This window comes from Pongo pygmaeus, chromosome 4 (assembly GCF_028885625.2).
Source record: "Pongo pygmaeus isolate AG05252 chromosome 4, NHGRI_mPonPyg2-v2.0_pri, whole genome shotgun sequence".
Lineage (NCBI taxonomy): Eukaryota > Metazoa > Chordata > Mammalia > Primates > Hominidae > Pongo > Pongo pygmaeus.
In genome coordinates this window covers 126,754,402-126,779,009 of record NC_072377.2, presented here as the reverse complement: position 1 = coordinate 126,779,009, position 24,608 = coordinate 126,754,402, and the positions used below count along the sequence as shown (strand labels likewise).

Sequence of the window (24,608 nt, the reverse complement as noted above, 5' to 3'; positions counted from 1 at the left end):
ATGTGTGGAAGCATTTCAAAAACAACATAAGATTATTTATGTGTACCTTTAAAATTCAGCTAGGAAGTATTATCTTCAGTTTCATCAATATGTTGTTTTTTAAACACAATATTTTGCACAGAGTAAATAATATATTATTTATGTTGAGTTCATTTCCAGACTGAAAACTGTTGAGTTGCTTTATAATTTTTACATTAGAACTCTCAGTATTGTCTTAAATAACAAATGTTGTGATGACTATTTTTTAACATATAATAGCTTAATGTTCGTATATTTTCTTGCACAGTTTCCTCTGAAGTCTATTTTTGAAGAGGAGTCAGTTTTCTAGAGGCCCTTTCAGAAACTGTTGATGAGTGCTATGAAAACTCTAGCTATACTCTCCAATGACAGGGTCTGTTTTCCAATAATTAAACTTGAATTCTTTGCCATTAAGCATATGGAGAAAGAATAACATTTGTAGGCTGTGGTGTGGGTTTTTCCTCTTTGGCACCACAGAAGGTCACCAACTTCATTTTGTAATTAACCGACATAAGCAAGAAAGGACTGAGAGCAGAGAAGCTTGAAGAGAGGGCTGTAAGAACAGCTGGAATAAAGCTGCATGCTGCCAAGTCTTTCAAGAAACAGACTAAGATAAAGTGAGAAATCCAAAGTGGAGTGATCAGCAACATTAATAAAATACTGAACTTGGCCCCTCTAAGGATTTCAATTTCTGAATCATCATCTCCAATCCAGATGTCACCATATGTCATCTTCTTTCTCTCTGAAAGGAGGAAAGACATCCAGAAACAGACAAAAACTAAAATAGCTAAAGGAAGAATATCAATCAGAACCAAAAAAATTTTCCCATAGAAAAACTCTACCTGCTTGTTTCCAAAGACAACTGGGCAATCCATGTACATCCTGTTAGTAGACAAGGGATCTGTATCATTTCCTGCATTCGAGAATTCTGGTTTTCTAGTATGAATTTAAACTGGGATATATACCACCACACCAGCTACCCAAAGTACAGAAACCACCTTCAAGGAATGCTTCTGTTGGTCCAGGCTTGGATTCTCACCCAAGGGGTGGGCAATTTGGTAAAGCTTCCAGTGGTAAAGCAATGCAAAGTGTAACATGAACCAGATGGCCAGTGAAGTTGTCAGGGCTGATGTAAAGCACAGAACTCTGCAGCCAACTGAATCCAACATGATACCAGAAGAGTAAACAATTTTCATAACATTCACCACCAAGTTTTTAATAAGGTGGACAAAAATAAGATTGAAAATTAGAAGAAAGGATGTCTGTAAATGCCCAGTGATACATCTTCTTGTAGAATAAAACAAACATGTGTTTCCCACGATGCTCATGAAGATTAGGATGGTACAAGTGATGATCTCAAGCACGTCTGCAAAGGGCTTCATGGTAAATGCCGAATTGTTATCTCAAATGTCTTTTTCTCTTCTGTTTGTCACTAGCCTTTGGAAAACTTTTAAGAGGACTTTAGTGAGACAACCTGGATTTTTAAATAAATCCACTATGTTGACAAAATCATCAACTGATATCACCCTAACAGTTCAAAGTCTGTAACAGAATTCTGCTTGCTCCAGTGATGAGATGCTGCAAACAGAACTGCTTCCCAAAAGGATTCTATTTTGTCATCTCCAGGGACTTCACTATGATGAGAAAGTTCTAGGTATCATCACTTAATTAAAAGTCCTCAGAAATGTATTTACAGTACTGTAATACAATTTCCTATATACAGTATCATACAGTTTCAAAAACTGTGACGGAGAGAATAAAATTAAATTTATGACACAAAAGAAAAGCCAGAGGTTGAAAGTACACCACTCCACTCATGGAAGAAAGTTAAAGTAAGGGATGTCTCAATAACAATGAAGATTTCAAAATAACAAAATGACAAATTAAAAATGAGAGTAATAACATGACAGAGATTTATACAAGTAGAATGGTTTTCTAGTTTCTCTACAATTTTGCAAAGCAGAAGTACTATTGCCTGTTCTGATGATCTTGTAGGGATGTTAGAAATACAAAAGATGGTGGAAAATACTTCTGAAGGAAGTAAGGATGGTTATATAGAAGGAAGGAAGAAGGGAGGGAGAGGGGGAAGGGAAAGAGGAGGGAGAAAAAGAAGACATCTTTATAAACATGGGGATTATGTCCACGAGCAAATATCTAAACTATTGGTGAAGGAAACATTCAAACAATTGAGAAGTGATTAGGGAGACTTTCCTTCCTACAGCACAAGAGGCTAGGGAAATATTTCTCTTCTAAGTATGACTGGAGAGTACAGAACAAGAACAGAAAGATGGCATTGAAATACATTGCTCGAGTAATCTGGCATGAACTCACTTTCTGGATGAATCCAAGTATATTACAGTGATCCACTCTAGGACAAACTATTTTCCCTCTACTGCATTTGCTTGTAGGTTTTGCTGTTGTCAATCATCCTGTCCTATACTATCTAAACATAAGCTTTAGCCTGGGCCAGTGGTGTAATGGAGTGGCAACAACTTGAACAGCTGTGCACATCTCTTCCAAACTCTGTGTTCAGTGACTTTGTGTTAAGAGCTTACAATTGGCCATGCTGGGAGTATTTACACCATGGAAACTGGCAAATGTTGCAAATTACAGCTTTTTTGGAGGAGAGCTGTTTTAGAAACACAACATTGGCCTGACCAAAAAAATACAGATTAGAATAAGAAATTAGCTGATGTTTTATTTACATAAAGATATGATCAGTATTTGGTATTGGTCAACCCTTTCAGAAAGGGTATGAAAAACTCCTAGTGCTGCAGGTTAGATAAGAGGTTTATGGCTGTGGAAGCAGATGGGAAAGCTGGGCCGCACAACCCTACTGTGGGGAGGTGGCGACTGGGGGCTGACAGTTTCTATTAACCCCCTTTCCCCTAATTGGCTACTAAGACAGTCAACTCAGAGTCCTCACACATTTTTCTTTAAGAAACATCCATTATCAGTCAAATAGAAACCCCTGTGGTTCTAATAATAAAATAACCTAATAATAATGCTGGGTATTATTTATTTAACACCAACTTGAGCCAGACACTGTGTTGGTGTTTTGCTTTAAAATTTTAATCTGATTTAATCTTTAATATCACTCTCACTTCACAGATGAGGAAATAGAAGTCCAGATTGCTCAAAGCTAATAATGATGACAGGAATCAAAGCCAGGTAGGACTGATTCCAAAACCACCAGTTCTCAGTCACTGCCTTTCCACACATGTCAGATTGCAGATTTCTGTTGACTTTTCTCAGTCTCCCTCTAATGATTTATAATTGGTACACCCAATATATAACACACTGAGAAGAGTTTCTTTCAGTTTATAATATACAAGTCATGCAGGTTTTTGCATGGCAATTTGTCTTCTCCCCTCTCTTTCAAAGACAGTAATAAATATGGTTGTTTATACCTCTGTACCTCATAAAGACCTCCAAGCATTCTGTACACCAGCTCAAGATGACTTGCTTGAAATGGAAAAAGGCTGTTTTCAGCAGTAGTTAGCCCCTATACTGGCAGTGTGTAAGTAGAGGCACAATGACCACCTGAAGTATTTTTTTTTTTTTTTTTTTGAGATAAGGTCTTGCTCTGTTACCTAGGTTGGATAACAGAAATCTGATCAGAGTTGACTGCAACCTTGAACTCCTGGGCTCAAGTGATCCTCCTGCTTCAGCCTCCCAAGTCACTGGGACTACAGGAGCATGTTCAGCCAATTTTTAATTTTTTTTGTAGAGACAGTGTCTCACTATGTTGCCCAGGCTGGTCTCAAACTCCTGGTCTCAAGTGATCCTCCTGCCTCAGCCTCCCAAGGCACAAGGATTATAGGCATGAGCCACCAGGCCCAGCCCCAAGCCTGAAGTAACTCTGTAGAGCAGTTTAAGAAAAACTCTAAACAGCAGGCGGCATATAGCCCACTTGAGTTTGAGATTCAGTTTTGGCATGATAAATTGAGAAATTGTCTAAGTGATGCTATTTCTCAAATTTACACAAGTAGTAACAATTTATAGCAAATAATACTGACTTTCTACATGCATGATATAAGGACTAATTAGAAAAACATATTTTGCAAAACCAGAAAAAGCTTATATGAAATTTTGCAAACAATTAGCAAACATGTCATATGTTCCTTTGCATTAGGATAAAAAGGACAAAAAATATGTGCCATTTTTTCCTTCAGGGTTATATCTAGACTAGAGAAACAGCACACATTAAAATATGAGGGGAACAAAGTTAATTTTTGTGAATATTTGCTTGACTGATAAATAATACTTTCTGTTGATAACTATGAAACAGAAGGATAAAGAGGTACCTTCATAAGACCGCACTTAATTAGCTGTTTATTAGGAAGCAGTTGTGTGCTCAGCATGGCCTGGATTCTAAGGATGGTACACAGGGTGCAATTGTCCCATCCTTCCAGAGGCATAGGATTTGTCAGTAAGAACACACTAAAGTACAATATATGTCATATATGTTACATTATATTACATACATACATGTATAAGAAATATAAAATACATTTATATTTTAATAATTAATTAATATCAATAAATTAATATCAATAAAAAGAATAATCCAATGTAATAAACTGCATGGCTATGAGTACAAGAGCAAAATGTTCAGAGACATGTGGGATCCATGTGGGCCATACTAGTTTTTTTGAGCATACAGATTTTTTTGTTGATATATAATAGATGTATATATTTTGGAAACGTAATATTTTGATACCTGTGTACAATGTGTAATGATCAAATCGGGGTAACTGGGATATCCATCAACTCAAACATTTTTCTTAGTGTTGGGAACATTACCATTTTTCTCTTCTAGCTATTTTGAAATATACCATTCTATTTTTAATCTCCAGTTCACAGAAAAGGAAAGTGAACCTTGGAAAAGTGAATCCACTTGCTCTAAGTGGCAGGAAGAGGTGGCATTGAACCCCAGGGCTCTTGCATTCAGTAACTCTTTTGGAAAGAGAAAAGTGCAGCTGACTGAACTGTGAAGCAAAGGAGCTAAGAAGTCTGGATGCCAACCCCAAGGGTCCTGAAGAGGCCCACTGAGGAGCTCCTTACAGCAGAAAGCCCATTTCTCAGAGGCACATACATGGTCCAGAGCCAAGAAGGTCCAGAAAGCAAGACTGCATCCTTCGCCAAGGAAGGTGACTGTGATGTGGACACTTCAAGGGGGAACAAAAAAAAAATCTTCCTTTGAAAACCCAACATTGGCTCTGCCAATTCATCTTCACCGAGGTCCTTTGAGAACTGAGTTCAAAGGTTCTCTACAGCTTCCATTTACTTTGGCATAAGATTTAACAGAAAAAGAATTAAGGGAGAATTTATATGGGCCAGGCTGTTTTCCAAATCTCAAGCTGCTAAAAGTTATTTAGAATTTGCTTTAACTCACAATCATATGTAAAGCGGTTCAGATGTAAATGCTTTCCGTGTGGCCTAAGGCAATCTAGGTTTCCTCAAATGCACATGTGCCATTCGAATATTAAAGATTTTGACTGGAAATCTCAAAGTACATTGGGTTCCTCTTGATTAGAGACTGCTGTTACTTTATGCGACATTGGGTCAGAGGAGGAGAAATAAAACACACTGCCTTCATTTGGGCATTATATTCTCACAGTAGCTCTAAGATAAACAGACTTCGCAGGCTGAGAGAAGGGCATTTGCTCCTTTAAATTGAGTATGTAATATAAATAAATGTCTTCTAAGAAAGGATGGCTGAAACTTGATTCTGAGTCTGAACCTATACAAGGGCACTAATTTATTTTAATGAAGATCAGTGTGGAGCATCTGTGGGAGTGCTTGCCTTCTTGAAATCAGAGCTGGTCTGACCAAAGACGATCCTTCACTGACTCAGAAAAATGCTGCTTGAAACTGATTAGTTCACCGGCCAGGAGCAAACTGATATGTGCATTTTTATATAGGACAAAATGGAAGGAATTACCAAATCTCTTACTGTGTAATCAATGGCTGCCTACAGCTATTTTCAATTCTCTCTGAGGCAGTGATTTTGTGACCAGCCAGGGTAGGACTAAAAACCCCTAACCCCAAATTAAAAGTGAATGGAGAGAAACTTCAGGCTGGCTGGGGCCAGAGCAATTAAATGGTAATTGCCTTTTAGATATACTAATGTTGCTAATTATATTACTGCGCTAACTGCTGAGAAATGTGGATAAGAGCTCCATGCCACTCTGATGGGAGAAGGGAGCTAAGATTTATTAAGCCTGGCACTAAGCTGGATCCTTCAAATAAGTTATCTCCTGAAATCTTTATAATAACTCTGCAAGGTATCATTAGGTTCACTAAGGCTGAGTCGCTTGCTCAGTTAGTTCCAGCTGGTACATGACAGAGTCAGGAGTCCCACCAGGTTTGTGTGGCATGGGCTTGAGTAGAAATGGGGAGAAATGTATGATTTCTGAATATACGAGGTTCAAAAACTGGAAATCTGGTAGCAGAGAAGGATGACAGAATTTGAAAATGAGGCCATGATGAAAAGTTCTGCAAGTACGAGGGCTCGGGAGGCACCTTTTCTTGTGTGTGGAAAGGAAGAGCCCCAGAATATAGGAGGCTGGGAGGGGAGGAGCTGCCATCATAGGAAAACTGACTCTATGGTACTCAGCAAAACCATTTACTACCTGGAACACTAGGGTATCCAAACGAGGGGCCCCCAGACTGTCTGAGGCTGAAAGGCCTAGGGAACCAGGAAGTAAAGTGAAGGGGACAGTGCCTATATACTTGCCACTCTCTAGGCCAATCTATCAGAATGACAAAGTCTGTTAATTGCAATGACAAAGTCTGTTAAAGATGGCCCTACGACTCCAAAGTCAGAAGACTTGGGTTAAATCATGTATGAATTATGAAAGGTTTGGCAAGTCCTATTTGCTGTGTGTCTCAGGTTCCTAATGAGTTTCTCAGAGACTATAAAATATATATAGACCTATGTGTGTATGTATACACTTATATTTATATATGTGTGTTTGTGTGTGTGTATATATATATAGTTTACGCACACACAGCTATGAGACAATCATAGGATTCAAATGAAACTCTGAGCCCAGTTTGAAGGATGCAGAGTGCTATACAACTGCTAGTTTTTGCTACTATTTATCTCCAAAAATCACACACACAGTAATAAAGGCACTTTCTGCTTGAAACGGGAAAGTGCTACCTGGGTTCTTTGCCAAGACTGGAATTCTAAATGCACTGTCTTTGCAGCATAAGTGCAGTTCCTTGGCAAACAGTTGTGGGAAATTCCCCCAAGTGTCTCCAGGCCTGACTCCAGCCCTGAGCCCCTTAGTCTCTATCTCTACTCTATCCTCTAAAGAAACTCATCTCTGGTTTTTGGAACCTGACCACATACATCCTCAAGTCTCACCAACCCTGCAAATGAAACCCATCCCAACTTTGGATTTCATCCCGTCTTTTCTCTTGTCTTATCCAAACTCTCAAAATACACATCTACATTTACCATTGCTACTTTCTTGTCTTCCTTTTACTTCCTAACCCAGCACAATTTAGTTTCTACTACTTTTTCCTCTGAAAATGATCTAGAACAAGATCATCTTCTACCACTAAATCCAATCACACCTGGACCTGTCTGATACTCTCTTTTTCTTTTAAGGCTTTACATTTGTTGCTCCCTATGGTCAAGTCTTGGTCCACTTCTCTTCTCACTCACCCACTAATACCTATGTGTACAGATTCCATCTGCTCCTGGATATCTCTGCTTGATGTCCCTTAGGCTCCCAACTCAACCTTACTTGACAATACCATCATCCACAGCTGAGGTGAGAGACTTGGGTACCAACCCTGGATCCTCCCTCTCCCTCACCTGTACATCCAATCATCCTGTCAATTAAATTTTTATGTTTTCCATCCTTCCTACCATTTTCTTACTGCTGCTTCTCATTGTTTCTTGCTTGAATGAATTTGAGAAGGACAAGACAAAGGCAAATAAATTAGATTTTTGCTTCTACAAAATCATTCTAGGAGTCTACACAACTGTCAAAGTGACCTAAAATACAAATATGGGCTTGCCACTTCCCTGTTGAAAACCTTTCAGAATTTTCCCACTGCCTACAGGGAAGATAGCTGCAACTCCGTTAAGTCACACGAAGCCTCTCATGTTGGGTGCCTGCCTACATTCAGCTCCTATCAATCTCTGACTCATACTGGAAACTTTATGACACAGACTGAGATTCTGTGCATATCTCATGCTGTTTCTTGTCCTGGTGCTTTGGCTTATGCTGATACCTCTGTATACGTCCTCCTTCTCTCATGACCACACCAAGCCATCCAACACCCAACCTTTGGCTTTTCACTTGCCAATGAATGGTGTGAACATTTGCCTATTTACTCTCAGATATATTCTCTCAGGAAATGATATTTCCTAGGCTCCTTTGCCAACTGACTGGCTTCCAGGTAAATCTGGCCAATGGCAGACTCAATCAGAAGACTGGAGGGCTTGGAGAAGGGACTTAGTCTTTCTCTGTCTCTCTTTCTCACATACACATACATACTCACCCTGTCACAGGCAGTGTCTTCTATGTCATCAGCTCCTGTAACTCTTCAGCAGCTGAACATCATTCCAGCTTTGCTAGTGGCCCTAACTTGTGGGTGGTAATAGACCTTTTCCCTTTGTCCTTTAAGCCCTAGGGGAGCTGGTGGCTTCCCTGCTTTTGCTAGTATCAAGATTGCCTTATCTTGCTTAGTTTGGTGTCTCAGCTCTTTCAGCATTGGAGTAACGAATTCTCTATTATAATTTTCCTCTGTATAAAATATTTAGAATGGTTTCTGTTTATGTTGACTTGACCCTGACTAATTCACTTGCTTGCCTTTTAAACTTATTTTTCAAAAACTCAGCTTAGGGGTTACTTAGGAAGTAACTCCTAAGGAAGCTTTTAAGTTTACACCTGACTTCAAGTCTAGGTTGTCTACCTGCCTCTTCCTCCGTGAAAAATTCCCCAGCAAATGACACTCGACATACTTACCATGACTTCCTATTATTATCCGTCCATGCATCTGCATCCCCCCTGATGAGATCCTCTGGCTTGTTCACCATAACCCACAGTGCTCAGCACAGAGTTTGGCATAAAGAAGACACTCAAGAATATTTTGAATGAATGGAAAAGTATTAATGAATAAAACCATGAGACCAAACAGGGATCTTTCTTTTTCTTTTTTTATGGAGACAGGGTCTCACTCTGCCGCCCGGACTGGAGTGCAGTGGTGTGATCTCGGCTCACTGCAATCTCCACCTCACAGGCTCAAGCGATTCTCCTGCCTCAGCCTCCCAAGTAGCTGGGATTACAGGCATGCATCACCACGCCCAGCTAATTTTTGTAATTTTAGCACAGATGGGGTTTCACCACGTTGGCCAGGTTAGTCTCAAACTCCTGACCTCAAATGATCCACCTGCCTCCGCCTCCCACAGTGGTGGGATTACAGGTGTGAGCCACCACGCCTGGCTAGAGGGATCTTTCTATAAGAAGCCTAGTTTGGCTTAGCCATAGAAGGTATCTCACATTTTTTGTACCAGTACTATAGAAAAAGTCATACCCCCAAACAAATCATGGCCTAATTATTTAAAAATAAACATAAGACATACAGCATTTTGGGGAAAAGCATATATCATAAAATTGGTCACGATTCTAAAAAAATTAATAAGGTTCATGGTTCTAAAGAGTCCAGACAGGGAATTGGGGAAAGTAAAAAGAAGATGGACATTTCACAGGAGTAAATAAGCTAAATGGGATTAAATATGGGTTGGGCATGGGGGCAACAAAGTAGGCAGGAAGCCAAGGGGAAGAGAGATCACCAATACAGATGGCAGATTCTTTTGAGATACATTTATGTTCAAACTCTAGTCTTACCCAAATGTTTTATATATGTCTCTTTTTAACAGTTATTCTTTTCTACGTTTTCTTTCACCGGAAAAAGGCACTGAACAGTATATATTAAAAATTTAGGATTATCTCTTACAATTGTATAGGTCTACAAATGAGGAAAAAAGAGATCTAGAAGGGCCCAGTGACTTCCCTATGGTCACACAGCTTTCTAATGGCACAGGTGGGGAGAATACAGGTCTCCTGCATTGTTCTGTCCACCACACTTTTAAAATTTATTGAAATATAAAAAAAAAAGTAATAAAGAAAACGAAATTAATGAAAAAAAATTTTTTACATGAAAGCAACTTGGCCTCAAATTGGCTGTTGACTGCACCTTTGTATCAAAGCACTTAGTGCAAATGACTTCATTAGCATGACATTCATAAACATTGTTTTATTTTCATTATAAGCAGGCAAAGGATGTGGTGGTACAAATAACACATACGTCTTGAATATAATTTTTGAATATCCAGTTAAAGTCTTCCATCTATGTCAAATATCTGAACAAAAAAATGTTGAAAATTGGCTGGGCACAGTGGCTCACACCTACAATCCTGTTAATGGGAAAGGAGTCCTGATCCAGACCCCAAGAGAGGGTTCTTGCATCTTGCAAAAGAAAGAATTCAGGGTGAGTCCGTAAAGTGAAAGCAAGTTTATTAAGAAAGTAAAGGAATAAAAAGAATGGCTACTCCACAGACAGCGCAGCCCTAAGGGCTGCCAGTTGCCCATTTTTATGGTTATTTCTTGATTATATGCTAAACAAAGGGTGAATTATTCATGCATCCCCTTTTTAGACCATATAGGGTAACTTCCTGACACTGCCTTGGCAAGTGTAAACTGTCAGAGCGCTGGTGGGAGGGTAGCAGTGAGGACAACTAGAGGTTACTCTCATCACCATCTTGGTTTTGGTGGGTCTTGGCTGGCTTCTTTACTGCAACCTGTTGTATCTTGTGCCGACCTCCTATCTCATCCTGTGACTAAGAATGCCTTAACCTCTTGGGAGTACAGCCCAGCAGGTCTCAGCCTCATTTTACTCAGCCCCTATTCAAGATGGAGTTGCTTTGGTTCAAATGCCTCTGACAATCCCAGCACTTTGGGAAGCTGAGGTGAGGATCACTTAAGACCAGGAGTTCATGGACAGTCTGGGAAACATAGGAAGACCTCATCTTCACACACATAATATTCTTTTTTTAATTAGCCTGGTGTGGTGGAGGGCACCTGCAGTCTCAGCTACTTAGGAGGCTGAGGCAGGAGGATTGCTTGAACCCAGGAGTTTGAGGCTGCAGTGAACTATGATTGCACAACTGCACTCCAGCCTGGGTGACAAAGCAAGACCCTGTCTCTAAAAATAAATAAATAAATAAATAGTTGACAATAAATGTTTATTTTTTCAGATGCATTAAATGTAGTGTGTTTAAGAAATTTCCCATTTTCAAACTATTAAACCAACCAAGAGGGGTTTTTTTTAAATCCTTACCAGTGTCTAGCACTGTTCTAGGTGCTGTGGAAAATGAATACTTAGTTTTCCTACTTTATCCTCAATTCTTAAATCATGTTGGATCCTCAAATTAAACACACTTGTATTTACATCTATTCTATGCCTATTTTCCCTTCTCCTGGACCTCACTTTCCCAGGTAAGGTATGGCAAGGGGAGCCAATATCAACCATCAGGGCCATGGTCTATCTCAGTGAACTTACACAAGGCCTTAGGAGAAGGAGTTCTGCCAGTTGTAGACCAAGTCCTTCCAGGGAGCAATGCCAACTGGTAGAACAGGCAAGAAAGACAACACGGATATGTGACCACTGGAATTACTGGCACTGAATGCAACCAAGTCAGTGAGAAAAACAGAAGCAGGCCCAGTGCAGTGGCTCATGCCTGTAATCTCAGCAATTTGGGAGACAGAGGCAGGCAGATCACCTGAGGTTGGGAGTTGGAGACCAGCCTGACCAACATGGACAAATCCCATCTCTACTAAAAATACAAAATTAGCCAGGTATGGTGGCGCATGCCTGTAAAAACAGCTACTTGGGAGACTGAGGCAGCAGAATCGCTTGATCCTGGGAGGTGGAAGTTGCAGTGAATTGAGATTGCACCATTGCACTCCAGCCTGGGGACCAACAGTGAAACTCTATCTCAAAAATAAATAAATAAATAAATAAATAAATAAAAATAGAATCTATGACACCTGGAAACTCAATCTCATGTTTTAAGCATAGGTTCTTTAGGTTGTTTCCCTCTTGGCTATATTGTTTGTCTGGGACTTAAGCCCCTATGGAACTTTTCAAAGTCCAAGGTGAGGCTAGCTGGACCACATGTTGCTGTACTGTTTAATTCATTTGCATATGTTTGTTATCATTATCTTATCAAGGAGGGCACTGCCAAGGCCGCTGAATGTAGTTCACGCTCAGTTCAGCCTCAGTTGGACCCTCTGCTTCGTTCCGTCAAACTCCAACTGAGTTCTTGGCTCACTCCACTCTCGTTATCTAGTGAAGTGTAGACATTCTCCAGCTCACTCCTCCTCCAGCTAATCTGATTCTGTACTTGGTACTAGCATTCCTATGAGTTCTCTGACTTCAAACATTCCATTTCTACTGATAAGCCTTGAATTTTCCTTGTTCTTATCCACTACAATTCTCTTCATGTCAATACCGCAGAGTTCCTCTAGATAGCTCTGGTTTAACAGAGGAAAAATGTGGTTCTCCACTGTTATTCTTTCAATTTGCTCCATTCCTGGGGTCAGAAAACACTCAGATTCCTCAATCTCCAATGTTTCCTCTATGGTGAGCCATACTGATAATCTTTCTATTTCTTTGTACCTCAAAGGCAACAGTATCCATATTCATCTCACAGTCTTATGAAATTTCTACTCCATCACCTATTGCTCATAGGATTTTAAGAGGTGGGGACTCACTGTCCTTATCTGTAAAATAGGCACACTTTTATCTGAGGGTATTGTGAAGGTTAAATAAGATAATACAGGCAAAATCCTTAGAATAGTGACTGGAACAAAGTAAGTGCTCAACAGAGGGTTAGTTGTTATTGTTTTAATTACTATTCTCATTACAGAAGGACTACACTATTTCAGTGAATTAGATAAGCAAAATTATTCGATGCAGGCAAGTCAGTGATGATTAGGAAATTAGGATTCCACAGCTGGAATTTAAAACACTCACATATATTTCTTTCTGTTTTCTTGTCCCCAAACTGAATCCATCCCCTAGTGTAGAAAATGGATCATTCTTTCATAATCATTACTGGCCAATTTTATAGATAGCGAAAAGTTGATTGTACTGATAAATGGTATGAAAGATTTTCCCTCTTTTTTCTATGTCTAGTTTGTCATTAGGAACTGATGATGTGACAGCAGAGGATTAAAAAATGTGGATGAAAAGGCTGTTCTGGAAAATCTGGGGGATGGAGTGAGCAGACATGCTAGAAATGATCATGCTGGGACCTTTAAGGCATCGATGGAGCTCTTCATCAGAGGATGACAGTAACTCCACACAGCAAGGCCTGATTCTCCAGCCTCCCACAGTTTCAAGGTTGCATAGGGATATAAAAGTCATCATGACATGAAAATATTCATGAATTGGCTGTTTTTTAAAAAAACAACTCCTTCAAACATCCCTGCTTACAAGTATCATCTCTTTGTATTCATTAAATCAACATGTTTGGAACCTTGCTGGTTGTGGGAGGTTTTAAACCTTCCTTTGATGCAACACAAACACAATGCAAGTAGGTTAGAAGTGAAATTGCAAAGCTTGTGAGAGATGCAGGATTCACGAGGTCAGAGAAAGTGATGCTGAATAAGTGAAACACACACCAGGCCACTAGAAAATTTGGAGCAGTAAATAACTTCAGAAAGATATCAACAAAGATGGAGGTGTGACAGATACTTCATAAGAGTATGATCTGACTATCAAATGATAAAGACAGGTCTTTGGGTAAGCTGATAAAGCCCAAAGACTTTTTTTTTTTTCAAAAATGACCATCTTTGATTATGTACTGTAAATTCAAACACAAAATAAAGGATGTTATGTAATATGAATGTAAAATTTTGCTGAAAGAACTCATTGCCAATTCATTTTTAAAAACTAACAAATTTTATAGAATATAGGTATTAGTAGCCTTATTTTCATAATTCATTTAGTTTTTCAAGATAAATTTCAATTAGGTGATTTTTTTTCACTATTTACCATGAAACATGTTTCTAGTTTTTTGTGGCTTCACTTTTTAGTGTGTTTTTCCCCCCATATCCTGATTATTCAGACAATGAGGACCTCTGGTATATATAATTATACTTTTTCTTATGGAGTATACTTAGAGACATTTCATGGAGAAGTTACAAAATAAAATTTAGCTGCTAAGTGAATATGATCCAAAAAACCCAGAGTTCTCCTCTTCTACAAGTAGATTTCCAGCTACTGAATTTCACGATGCTAAACAGACAGTACTACTCTTTGAGCAACTACCCTGTGCCAGGTGGTTTTCACATGCCTAACATTTAAACCTTACAATTCTGCAAAGTTAGTACAATTGCACCTATTTTAGAGACAGAAAAATGGAGACATAGGTTGAGTAACATTCATTAAAGAGCAAGAACTGGTGAAGAAAAGATTATGATTCACATTGAACTCTAAGCCTAAAATCATTCCATCTTAAGCTGATGAGGTTATGTGGGGCTGGATGTTGGAGTTGGTCAGAACCATTGGTTTTCAGTTCAGTTGCTAATACAACCCTATTCATCACCAGCATCCACAAGAAAGAAACCGAAATGTAGTTGCTGGGGTAGGCTGAGGAGCCAGTCAGGAAGACAGAAGATCCCCAGCTCCAACATGACATCAGGCATTCTATTCCTTTGGTGCCACTATAGACATCTGAAGCACTCGCAAGCATTCTTACATATTCGCTTGTTGTGGGATTTTAGAGCAGAAAGGCTGGCCATGTTCCGAAACGTTTAGGAACACTTAGAGACAATGAGCCAAAAGCAATTCTGACATCAAAATGTTAACAAAATCCAAAAAAGAATGCTGGAAAAGTGGTTTCAGGTGCTCCCTGGAACAAGGTTTTTCTGCATGAACGAGCCCTACCACAAGTGCTGATAATCAACTCTGACTGCATAAAGAGGTTCTTTTTTTTTTATTTTTTATTTTATTATTATTATTATACTTTAGGTTTTATGGTACATGTGCGCAATGAGTAGGTAAGTTACATATGTATACATGTGCCATGCTGGTGCGCTGCACCCACTAACTCGTCATCTAGCATTAGGTATATCTCCCAATGCTATCCCTCCCCCCTTCCCCCACCCCACAACAGTCCCCAAAGTGTGATGTTCCCCTTCCTGTGTCCATGTGTTCTCATTGTTCAATTCCCACCTGTGAGTGAGAATATGCGGTGTTTGGTTTTTTGTTCTTGTGATAATTTACTGAGAATGATGATTTCCAGTTTCATCCATGTCCCTACAAAGGACATGAACTCATCATTTTTTATGGCTGCATAGTATTCCATGGTGTATATGTGCTACATTTTCTTAATCCAGTCTATCATTGTTGGACATTTGGGTTCTTAAGCAGGTTCTCTAGTATTGCATGTTTCATACACAGGAATCCTTGCAGCATGAGATTCTCTCTGGAGAAGCTGAAGGCATTATTATTTGTGGCTAGCAATACATGTTAGAGAACAAGATCTTTATCTTTAAGCCTAGATTCATAAGCTGCCTATCATTCAGCTTTTGAAGACATATTATGCTTTACATTTTTCAATAAAAATAAAATACAAGTTTCCACTAATAGCTATTATATTTCTCTCATAATGTCTTATTAAATAAAACTGTTCACTAATTCATAGGCTTTCTGGAGTGAGGCATAGTGAATCTGAAAATTATATTTGCTTTATTCAAAATTTCATGTTGTGGCCAGGTGTGGTGGCTCACGCCTGTAATCCTACCACTTTGGGATGCCAAGGTGGGCAGATTGTGTGAGCTCAGGAGTTCGAGACCAGCCTGGGCAACATGGTGAAATGCTGTCTTTACTAAAAATACAAAAAATTTGCCAGGCGTGGCAGCGTGTGTCCGTAGTCCCAGCTACTCAGGAGGCTGAGGCACAAGAATCATTTGAACCCAGGAGGCAGAGGTTGCAGTGAGCTGAGATTGCAACACTGAACTCCAGCCTGAGCGACAGAGCAAGACTCTGTCTCAAAATAAATAAACAAATAAATAAAAATAAAAATCTCATGTTTTTACTCAGGAAAATAAGACGTTAGATATAAAACTTACTCAAAAATGTAAATACTTTGACATTATTTTCATTGTTTTAATCTAATACATTTCTAGAATCTACACTTCAGAACATGATTTAGTATATTATTCTGGGCTTAAGTGATTTATCTGTCTTAAAATAAAAATGACAAATTATTTTTGACAGAATTCTTATTTGAAGGTGATTTTCAAATCTACTTTATGAAATTTCTTATGTAAACAATTGTATATGAAGAATTGTTCTTTGAAAACCTTATATAAAGTATATTTAAAGGCTCCAGATTATAATTTAAAACATTAGATTTAAGAAACCATTAAAAAGCTAAGAATCAAACTTATTTTTTAATCTATGTGATTTGTTTCAGGGAAGACACAAATTCTCAGCCCTGGATTACTTTACTTCTTATTACATATATTCAGAAGTTTCTCTGAGTTCAAAAGTTCATAGCAACAATTTATAAGGGTATTAGCTCTGAAGCAAGCGAGAGGGAAAGTGCTGCTTTTAATCAACACTCAGCTACAATCCTTACACAGCAGCAGACCTTGCCAATCTGGTATGATATAGGGTGCTGCAAGTTCAGACACTGTCAAGACACTTTTAAAAACTGTGGTTTTTCACAAGGTAAATTCAGGAAAATAGCACCAATAACAACCCACAGTCATAAGCATGCCATATTTCTAACTTTGGTAACTGTAAGCTTTAGTGAGTGTTAGCAAAAATCTTGTGCATACACAGTGGACGCAGAGGGAGGAAAATGGCTTATCATGCTAAAAAGAGACCAGGAAAAATGTGCCTTTCTCCCAGAAGTCAGATAAGAATTTTATTTGAAGGATAGAGTCCCCAGAGTGAGGATCTAAGGATACAAGGTTAACAATGGCAAATTCAAGGGCATTAGAAGGCATCACATTACAATGATTAAATATTCCAAGTGTCCCCTTACAGGGCCTATTGTGGGATGGGGGTAGGGGGAAGGGATAGCATTAGGAGATACACCTAATATAAATGACGAGTTAATGAGTGCAGCACACCAACATGGCACGTGTATACATATGTAACAAACCTGCACGTTGTGCACATGTACCCTAGAACTTAAAGTATAATATATATATATAGTGTATATATATATATACGTGATCTTATGTATATATATATATATACAAAAAGAAACAAATTTTTATTTCTTTGATCCTGAAAATTAAGTCTGTTTAGGGATATGGAAGGTTTAAAGATGAATATTAAAGTGATGAGGGCAATTCTTCCTGAAAAATATAAGGCTCTTGTTCATTCATTCACTCATTCATTCATTCCACTCTTATTTACTGAGCACCACAGATCAGACATAGCTTCTGGACATTCAGCAGTGAATGAACCAAACAGGCTGTCTGCCCTCAGGGAACTCATATTTTAATACAGCATTGTCCAGCAGAACTTTCTGGCTTATGGAAATGTTCTATATCTGTGCTGTCCAATGTGGTAGCAAGTAGCCACATGTGGCTATTGAGCATTTGAAATGTGGCTACTGGAATCGAGGGACTGAATTTTAGTCTTTATTTCATCATTTTAATTTAATTAGCCACATGTGGCTAGTGGCTATCCTACAGAACAGCACAGTTCCAATGGATTAATCAGACCATAAACAAGTAAATAAGTACAAAAAATCCTTTCAGCACGAGATAGGTACAATAAAGAAAAAAAAAAAGAAGGCTTGTCAGGAGGAATGGGAGACGGATGGGTCCTTTTAAATACAGTGGGTCAGGAAAGGCCTTTTTAAAAAGGTAACATTGGCTGAGCGCGGTGGCTCATGCCTATGATCTCAGCACTTTGGGAGGCTGAAGCGGGCCGATCACGAGGTCAAGAGATCAAGACCATCCTGGCCAACATGGTGAAACCCTGTCTCTACTAAAAATACAAAAATTAGCTGGGCATGGTGGTGTGTGCCTGTAGTCCTAGCTACTAGGGAGGCTGAGGCAGAAGAACCGCTTGAACCCAGGAGGTGGAGGTTGTAGTGAGCTGAGATCATGCCACTGCACTCCAGCCTGGGAAACAGAGCAAGACTCCGTCTTGAAATTAAATAAATAACTAACTAAATAAATAAATAAAAATAAAGAGGTAACATTAGGGCAGACATACAATTGACAAAAGAAAGCCAGTCATGCAAAAATGTAGGGGAAGAAGATGACAGGTAGAGGATGCTGCAAGGGCAAAAGCATTAAGGTGGAAGTGAGCTTAGCAGAGAAACAAGACAGGAAGGCCAGCAGACACGAGACTGCGAGAGTATCAGGAGGCAGTCAGAGATACAAATATAGGGCTTTATGGGCCATGAAAAGGAGTTTGGAATTTACTGTGATGCACAGGGAAGCCAGTGAATGGTTTCACGTAGAAGAGTACTGAGCTAACTTCGATTTAATAAGGTCAGACAGGAGCTAGGTAGAGATCAAACTAGAAGAGTGGAAACAGCAGCCAGTTAGGAGAGTGGTGCATCGGTCCAGGCCTGGTACTTCAGCGGCTTGTTTAGAGTAATACCAGCGGGCAGACTCAGGATGAGGGTAGAGCCAACAGGCTTTGGTGACAGACGATATGTGGTAAGCACATATGTGTACGTGAGGAAGGAAAGGGAGGCATTGAGGACAAGCCCAAGGTTAGTTGTAGAGCTTATTACAACAACAATGCCAGCAGGCACTGGGGAGGGACTGACCCTGGAACCAAGAGAAAGAAGGTGCTCAAATTCCCAGAGGCAGTCAAACCAGGAAAGCTCTTATAAATATGTTAGGAAGCATGGAGGTACATGGAGGTACATGTGTGTACATGTGTGTACATGTGTGAATGTATATAAATAAAATTTTAAGTAAAATGTGACCAATTAGTTCAGTCTCATAAAAAAATTAATTTATATAAACTGAGTAATGATCCTTTAAAAAGGAAGCTAATGACCAGGTATGGTGGCTCATGCCTACATCCCAACACTTTGGGAGGCCAGGGCAGAAGGACTGCTTGAGCCTGGGAGTTCAAGACCAGCCTAAGCAATGTAGGGAGGCCTTGTCACTACAAAAATTATCCAGGTATGGTGGCAGGTACTTGTGGTCCCAGCTACTTGGGAGGCTGAGGTGGGAGGACTGCTTGAGCCCAGGAGGTTGAGGCTGCAATGAGTTGTGATCATTCATGCCACTGAGCTGTGATCATTCATGCCACTGTACTCCAGCCTGGGTGACAGAGTGAGACCCTGTCTCAAAAAAAAAAAAAAAAAAAAAAGGCTAACTCTTGCAACATTATATTATTGTCAACCTCACCTCAGTCAGTTATTAAATAAATCCACATATATTTAAACATGCATAAATGATACCTTCAGAAAAAGTTATTCTGAATCATAATCAAATGGCATCTAATAGGAGAGTTGGGGTATAGACCACCTAATTCCCTCACTATAAGTGCTGTTTTGAAGTGTTTAACCTCAGAGTTGACAACATATTTCTTGACATGTCTGTTGGTGTGTTATGTGCAGAAAAGCCCAACAGGAGCTTCACAGATACAGTGTTGTCACTGCATATATGCATTTAACTTAAATTCAACTGTAAGGAGATAAGGAGGAAAAAAGGAAAACAACTGGCATAGTGTGGGAAACTCTACTCCATTCCCCTCTGTGAGTCTAGGCCTGACAATGAACATGCGAGGGGAGATTCCATGGTATCAGGATCTAGCATGTGAGGTACTTTTCTGGTGTTAAAGAAACATACTTTTTCCTACAATATGGCCTTACCTCATCTGATGTTCAAAGACAACGAGAGGAAACACTGGCAGTGTTGAGTTTATGGGAAGGTGGATTTTATGGGCACTTTTATAGGTTTTTAAGGTCCTTCTGACTAGACACAATTTTTGCCTCACATCCTGGGTTTATAACCTAATTGCCTTATAAGATGGGGGTTCACTATGTACCATTATTGGCATAGGGTTGCTTCAGCTTTACTGAGAAGGGAAATCATGATCTTATATTACCATATTTTAGTTTGAAAGAACTTGAAAAAAAACTCTCTCATGAGATATTTTGGGGAAGTCATCCTATATATGAAGGATATTAAAACAAACAAAAAAGAATATGCAAATTTCAAGGGATCTTAATTATTAATTTATATCCCCTGAAACATTGTTTTACACCTAAGTTGAATTTGTTATGTGTTTGTTTATATGACCTGTGGACATGCAATAGGAAAGTCTTTGCATGAAATTTGCTTACCTCTCTAGAAATGTTTACAGTAGGAGGCTAAACTCTTGAACAAAGAACACATGCACCCTCTCACACACAAAGCTTTTTATACTAAAGATTATGTGATCTCAAAACCTAAACATTCTTTTGGAACATAAAACCAGACTTTATATCCTGGCACTTGCAGATTTGGGAGTGATGCCTAGAAAAACAAACATATTTTCTTTAATTAGCCCTAAAGGAAAAGAAATACAACTGGAAATTAATATTGTTGGTTTTGAAATGCAATACGAAATATGGCTCATATGCTCCGAAGGAAATCTGAATTTGTACTATGCTTTAATTTGAATAAAAAGTATAAAAATGAATAAAAGTCCAGTTGATCTACTTTAAAAGGGATGTTTCATTTACTGCTTTTGATTAGTTTGTGTTTTTGCTCATGTTTAAACTCCTACTAGGCTGATCATTGAAAATATCATATAACCCGAGTCACATAATATTAACATGGTTACTTCACTATATATCTGCTCCAAGACAATCATTTCAGTCAGGGCAACTTTCCTTTAAATTGCCTTTGCTGAAAAGTTGCATAAACATCCCAGGCCAGTTAATTCTTTCCATGGGCTCTAAGCCTCATTGACATGCAGATGAGAGCCTGATCAAATGACAAGCCTGGGAGCCCAGTGATGTGAATGAGTCTACCCACACAGAAATATTGGGCACTCTAGCCTGCAAGCCCAGAGGAGCACTCGCAAGAAATCTCTCTGCTCTCATCACAGCCTCTCTGGAAGACCAGTCTCTCATAAAGAATATTAGCCTACACTCAATTCTCAAAACATTTTTCCTTGAATACAATGAAACATGCAACAAGTAGAAGTAGAAAGGCAAGTCCAGTCTGTGCCTTAACAAAATGAAGTATCTGGTATTCTGAAATAGGAAGATTAATGTGAATCAAGGAAGTGTAAACTCAAATGTCTACTGAGTCCAGACAGGTCACATAAATGTGTCAGCTGGAAGACTTGAATTCTAAACTGTGAGGTTAGAGTCTGGCTGGGTCAGTCTGGTTTCCAACTATATTCTGGCATCTGCTCCATGTCTGAGATATGGCACGTGCTCAATATATATGTATTAAGTAAGTTAATAAATGTTATCAACAAGTAGCTGTATAATTTGGGGCAATTCATTGTCTCTGGAGGAGCTCTCCTTTCTTCAGCTCTAATGCAGTGATTTGGTTAAACCTGTGGTTTTCATACTGGCTTACCCCTACCCCATTCTCATCTTGGGCCCTTTCTGCAATGCCTGCCATATTAGTCCGTTTTCACGCTGCTGATAAAGACATACCCGAGACTGTGAAGAAAAAGAGGTTTAATAGACTTACAGTTCCACTTGGCTAGGGAGGCCTCACAATTATGGCAGAAGGCAAGGAGGAGCAAGTCATGTCTTTCATGGATGGCAGGAAGCAAAGAGAGAGAGCTCGTGCAGGGGAAGTCCTCTTTTTAAAATCATCAGATCTTGTGAGACTTATTCACTATCATGAGAATAGCACCAGAAAGACCTGCCCCCCATGATTCAGTTACCTCCCACTGGGTCCCTCCCATGACACGTGGGAATTGTGGGAGCTCCAATTCAAGATGAGATTTGGGTGGGGACACAGCCAAACCATATCACCTGCTTTAACTACAGCAGTCGTCTTTTTTTTTTTTTTTTTTGCCTAATTATGTCATAACTTTTATTATGAAGCTTTTTCTGAAAAATATATAAATCATAATTATATAACTTAATGAATTTTTCACAAATTAAAGCCATCTCCCTTCTGCTCCATTTCAGTGACTGTCCTCCTAACCAATGTAGGTAACCACTATGCTGAATCCCAACACAATAGATTGTTTGCCTTGTGGGTTTTACAGAAATGGAATCACATGGTATGTACACTTGTGCTGCCCACCTCCTTTTTTTGCTCAACATAAATTTGGAAGACTTATCCACACTGTTGTAATTGTTAATTCCTTCTGGCTCTAAAATTCTGCTGATGCCAAGTACTAACTCACCCAATAAGAAAAAGTAGTTTTGAAAGTACCCAAGACAATGTAATTGGTCAAGTACTAGGCAGAACCACAAGCAGGTAGAGCCTACGCAATGTCATCTTTGTATATATGTGTATCAAAGGATTTCCCAGGTAGGTGGGTTCTGTATCCACTGGCAATGAATAACTGAAAGCTGGTGATGATTCCAGGACTGTTCTAGGTAAAGTTCACAAGAGTCCATGCTTCTCGCTTCTTCGCTTTTTTATTCAAGTTTTTTGTAGAGATGAGGGTCTCACTGTGCTGCCTAGGCTGGTCTTGAATTCCCGCCCTCAAGCAATCCTCCTGCCTCAGCTTCCCAAATTGCTGGGATCACAGGTGTGAGCCACCCCACCTGGCCATCCGTGGTTGAAATGAATTGTTTGGTTAGAGCCATGTCATATTGACTATGGACAACCAAAAATTTACTGTAAAACAAGATGATTTCAAGTAGCCTGTAACTCATTTGCATGGAGATAACAAAAAATAGGTATTTGTTGAATGAATGGACTAAGACAAGGAACACAAAGTTGTCTTCTGATATTGCATCATTTGCCCACAATTGATGAGTCTTTTTCTTGGCTTGTAACAGAGGATTAAGAAGGCTGAGTCTTTTCAAAAGGTTCATACTAAGCACATTTGTACTTCAGTAAAATAAGTAGAAAACTCAGTAAATCAGAGAAGATAACTTAGCCAAAGGAGCGAATTTTAACCCTGTTAATGAGAGCCCAATAGAAACTCCAATAATATAAGAGAAGCTGTCAAATCTATGGACATTTCTAAAAAGAAGGTTTAATAAAAACATATTCTTTTAAAAATCACTGGAAACTTTGTAACAAATGACCTTTGAGACTTTTATGCAAGCAGTGGTGTCATCTTTTTTGATGACAATGTAGAACTGATAACACAGGAACTCATTTTTCCGGGAGAATCTGGGTGAAATCTGATAAGGGGAGCAGAAACAAAAAGATAAGTAACTTTCACTAAAAATACATGATTTACCAATTTAATACATTTGTGATAACATAATTAACAAACACTGAGCATCCATGATTTTGAAAATTGCTCTTTGCTGATCGTTCATAACCCTTGTTGCTTTAAACAGAGTAATTAGATGAACCAGATGTGGCTTGCCTCCTAGAGGGTATCAGTGGGTGAGATCAGAGCATCCTGCTTTTTTGGAAAACAAGAGGTCATCATCACTGACAAACCCCTCCTCTTGAGCAAAGCCATCATCTGGTCTCCTGACATACAGCTGAAATACTGTATACAAACTCATTTGGTTTGGGTTAGAGTTGGCCAAATTTGCTAAGCAGCCAGCCTTCCCCGATGAGGTCAGCACAAACATCCAAGTTACAGCTGGGTCCAAACACAGACAGAAGATGTTGCACGCTGCTGACCACTGTCTTTGTTCAGGCTTGTCTGGGTCCTAATGACATTAAATGCAAAACAATAAAAGCTGCTCAGTGACTATGCTACGTACACAACCACTACAGAAAGAATAACATGTCTTTAATTAGTTCTTCTTTTTTTTTTTTTCTGACACAGAGTCTCACTCTGTTGCTCAGGCTGGAATGCAATGGCATGATCTCGGCTCACTGCAACCTCTACCTCCTGGGTTTAAGCAATTCCTTTGCCTCAGCTTCGCAAGTAGCTGGGATTACAGGCGCATGCCACCATGCCTGGCTAATTTTTGTATTTTTAGTAGAGATGGTGTTTCGCCATGTTGGCCAGGCTGGTCTCAAACCCCTGACCTCAAGTGATCTGCCTGCCTTGGTCTCCCAAAATGCTAGAATTACAAATGTGAGTGACCGCGCCTGGCCAGTTCACATTTTAAATTTTCCTCTGCAATCAAATAAGCACATCTATTAATGAGGGAAAGAAGATGTAAAATATAAAGAGAAGATATCATAAAGCAGAATTTAGACAAGGTAGAAAAAGCATGAAAAAGGGTAACACTTTTATATTTGAGAGAATATAAACTAAATATGCTGAATCAATAGAAAAATGTTGGAGGCATAGCAGAGTAATATGAGATCTGGGTTATAGTAATTGATGTGCTAGACACATATTTAATATTTCTAACAATGATCTTTAGGATTAAGGAAAGTCAAGAGCACTCAACACTATCAGCAAGAATGCACTGAATGTCTTAGCTCTTACATGGTCTTTGGTGTTCC

General features: G+C 39.1%; 1 protein-coding gene and 1 pseudogene across 7 annotated transcripts in view; both read right to left on the bottom strand.

The window, feature by feature from the left end:
• The window catches only part of SNCAIP (synuclein alpha interacting protein), a 152,242-nt gene that overhangs the window by 88,528 nt on the left and 39,106 nt on the right, over nt 1–24,608 (bottom strand). The window lies entirely within an intron of this gene.
• Nucleotides 429–1,400, bottom strand: LOC129037352 (uncharacterized; annotated as a pseudogene).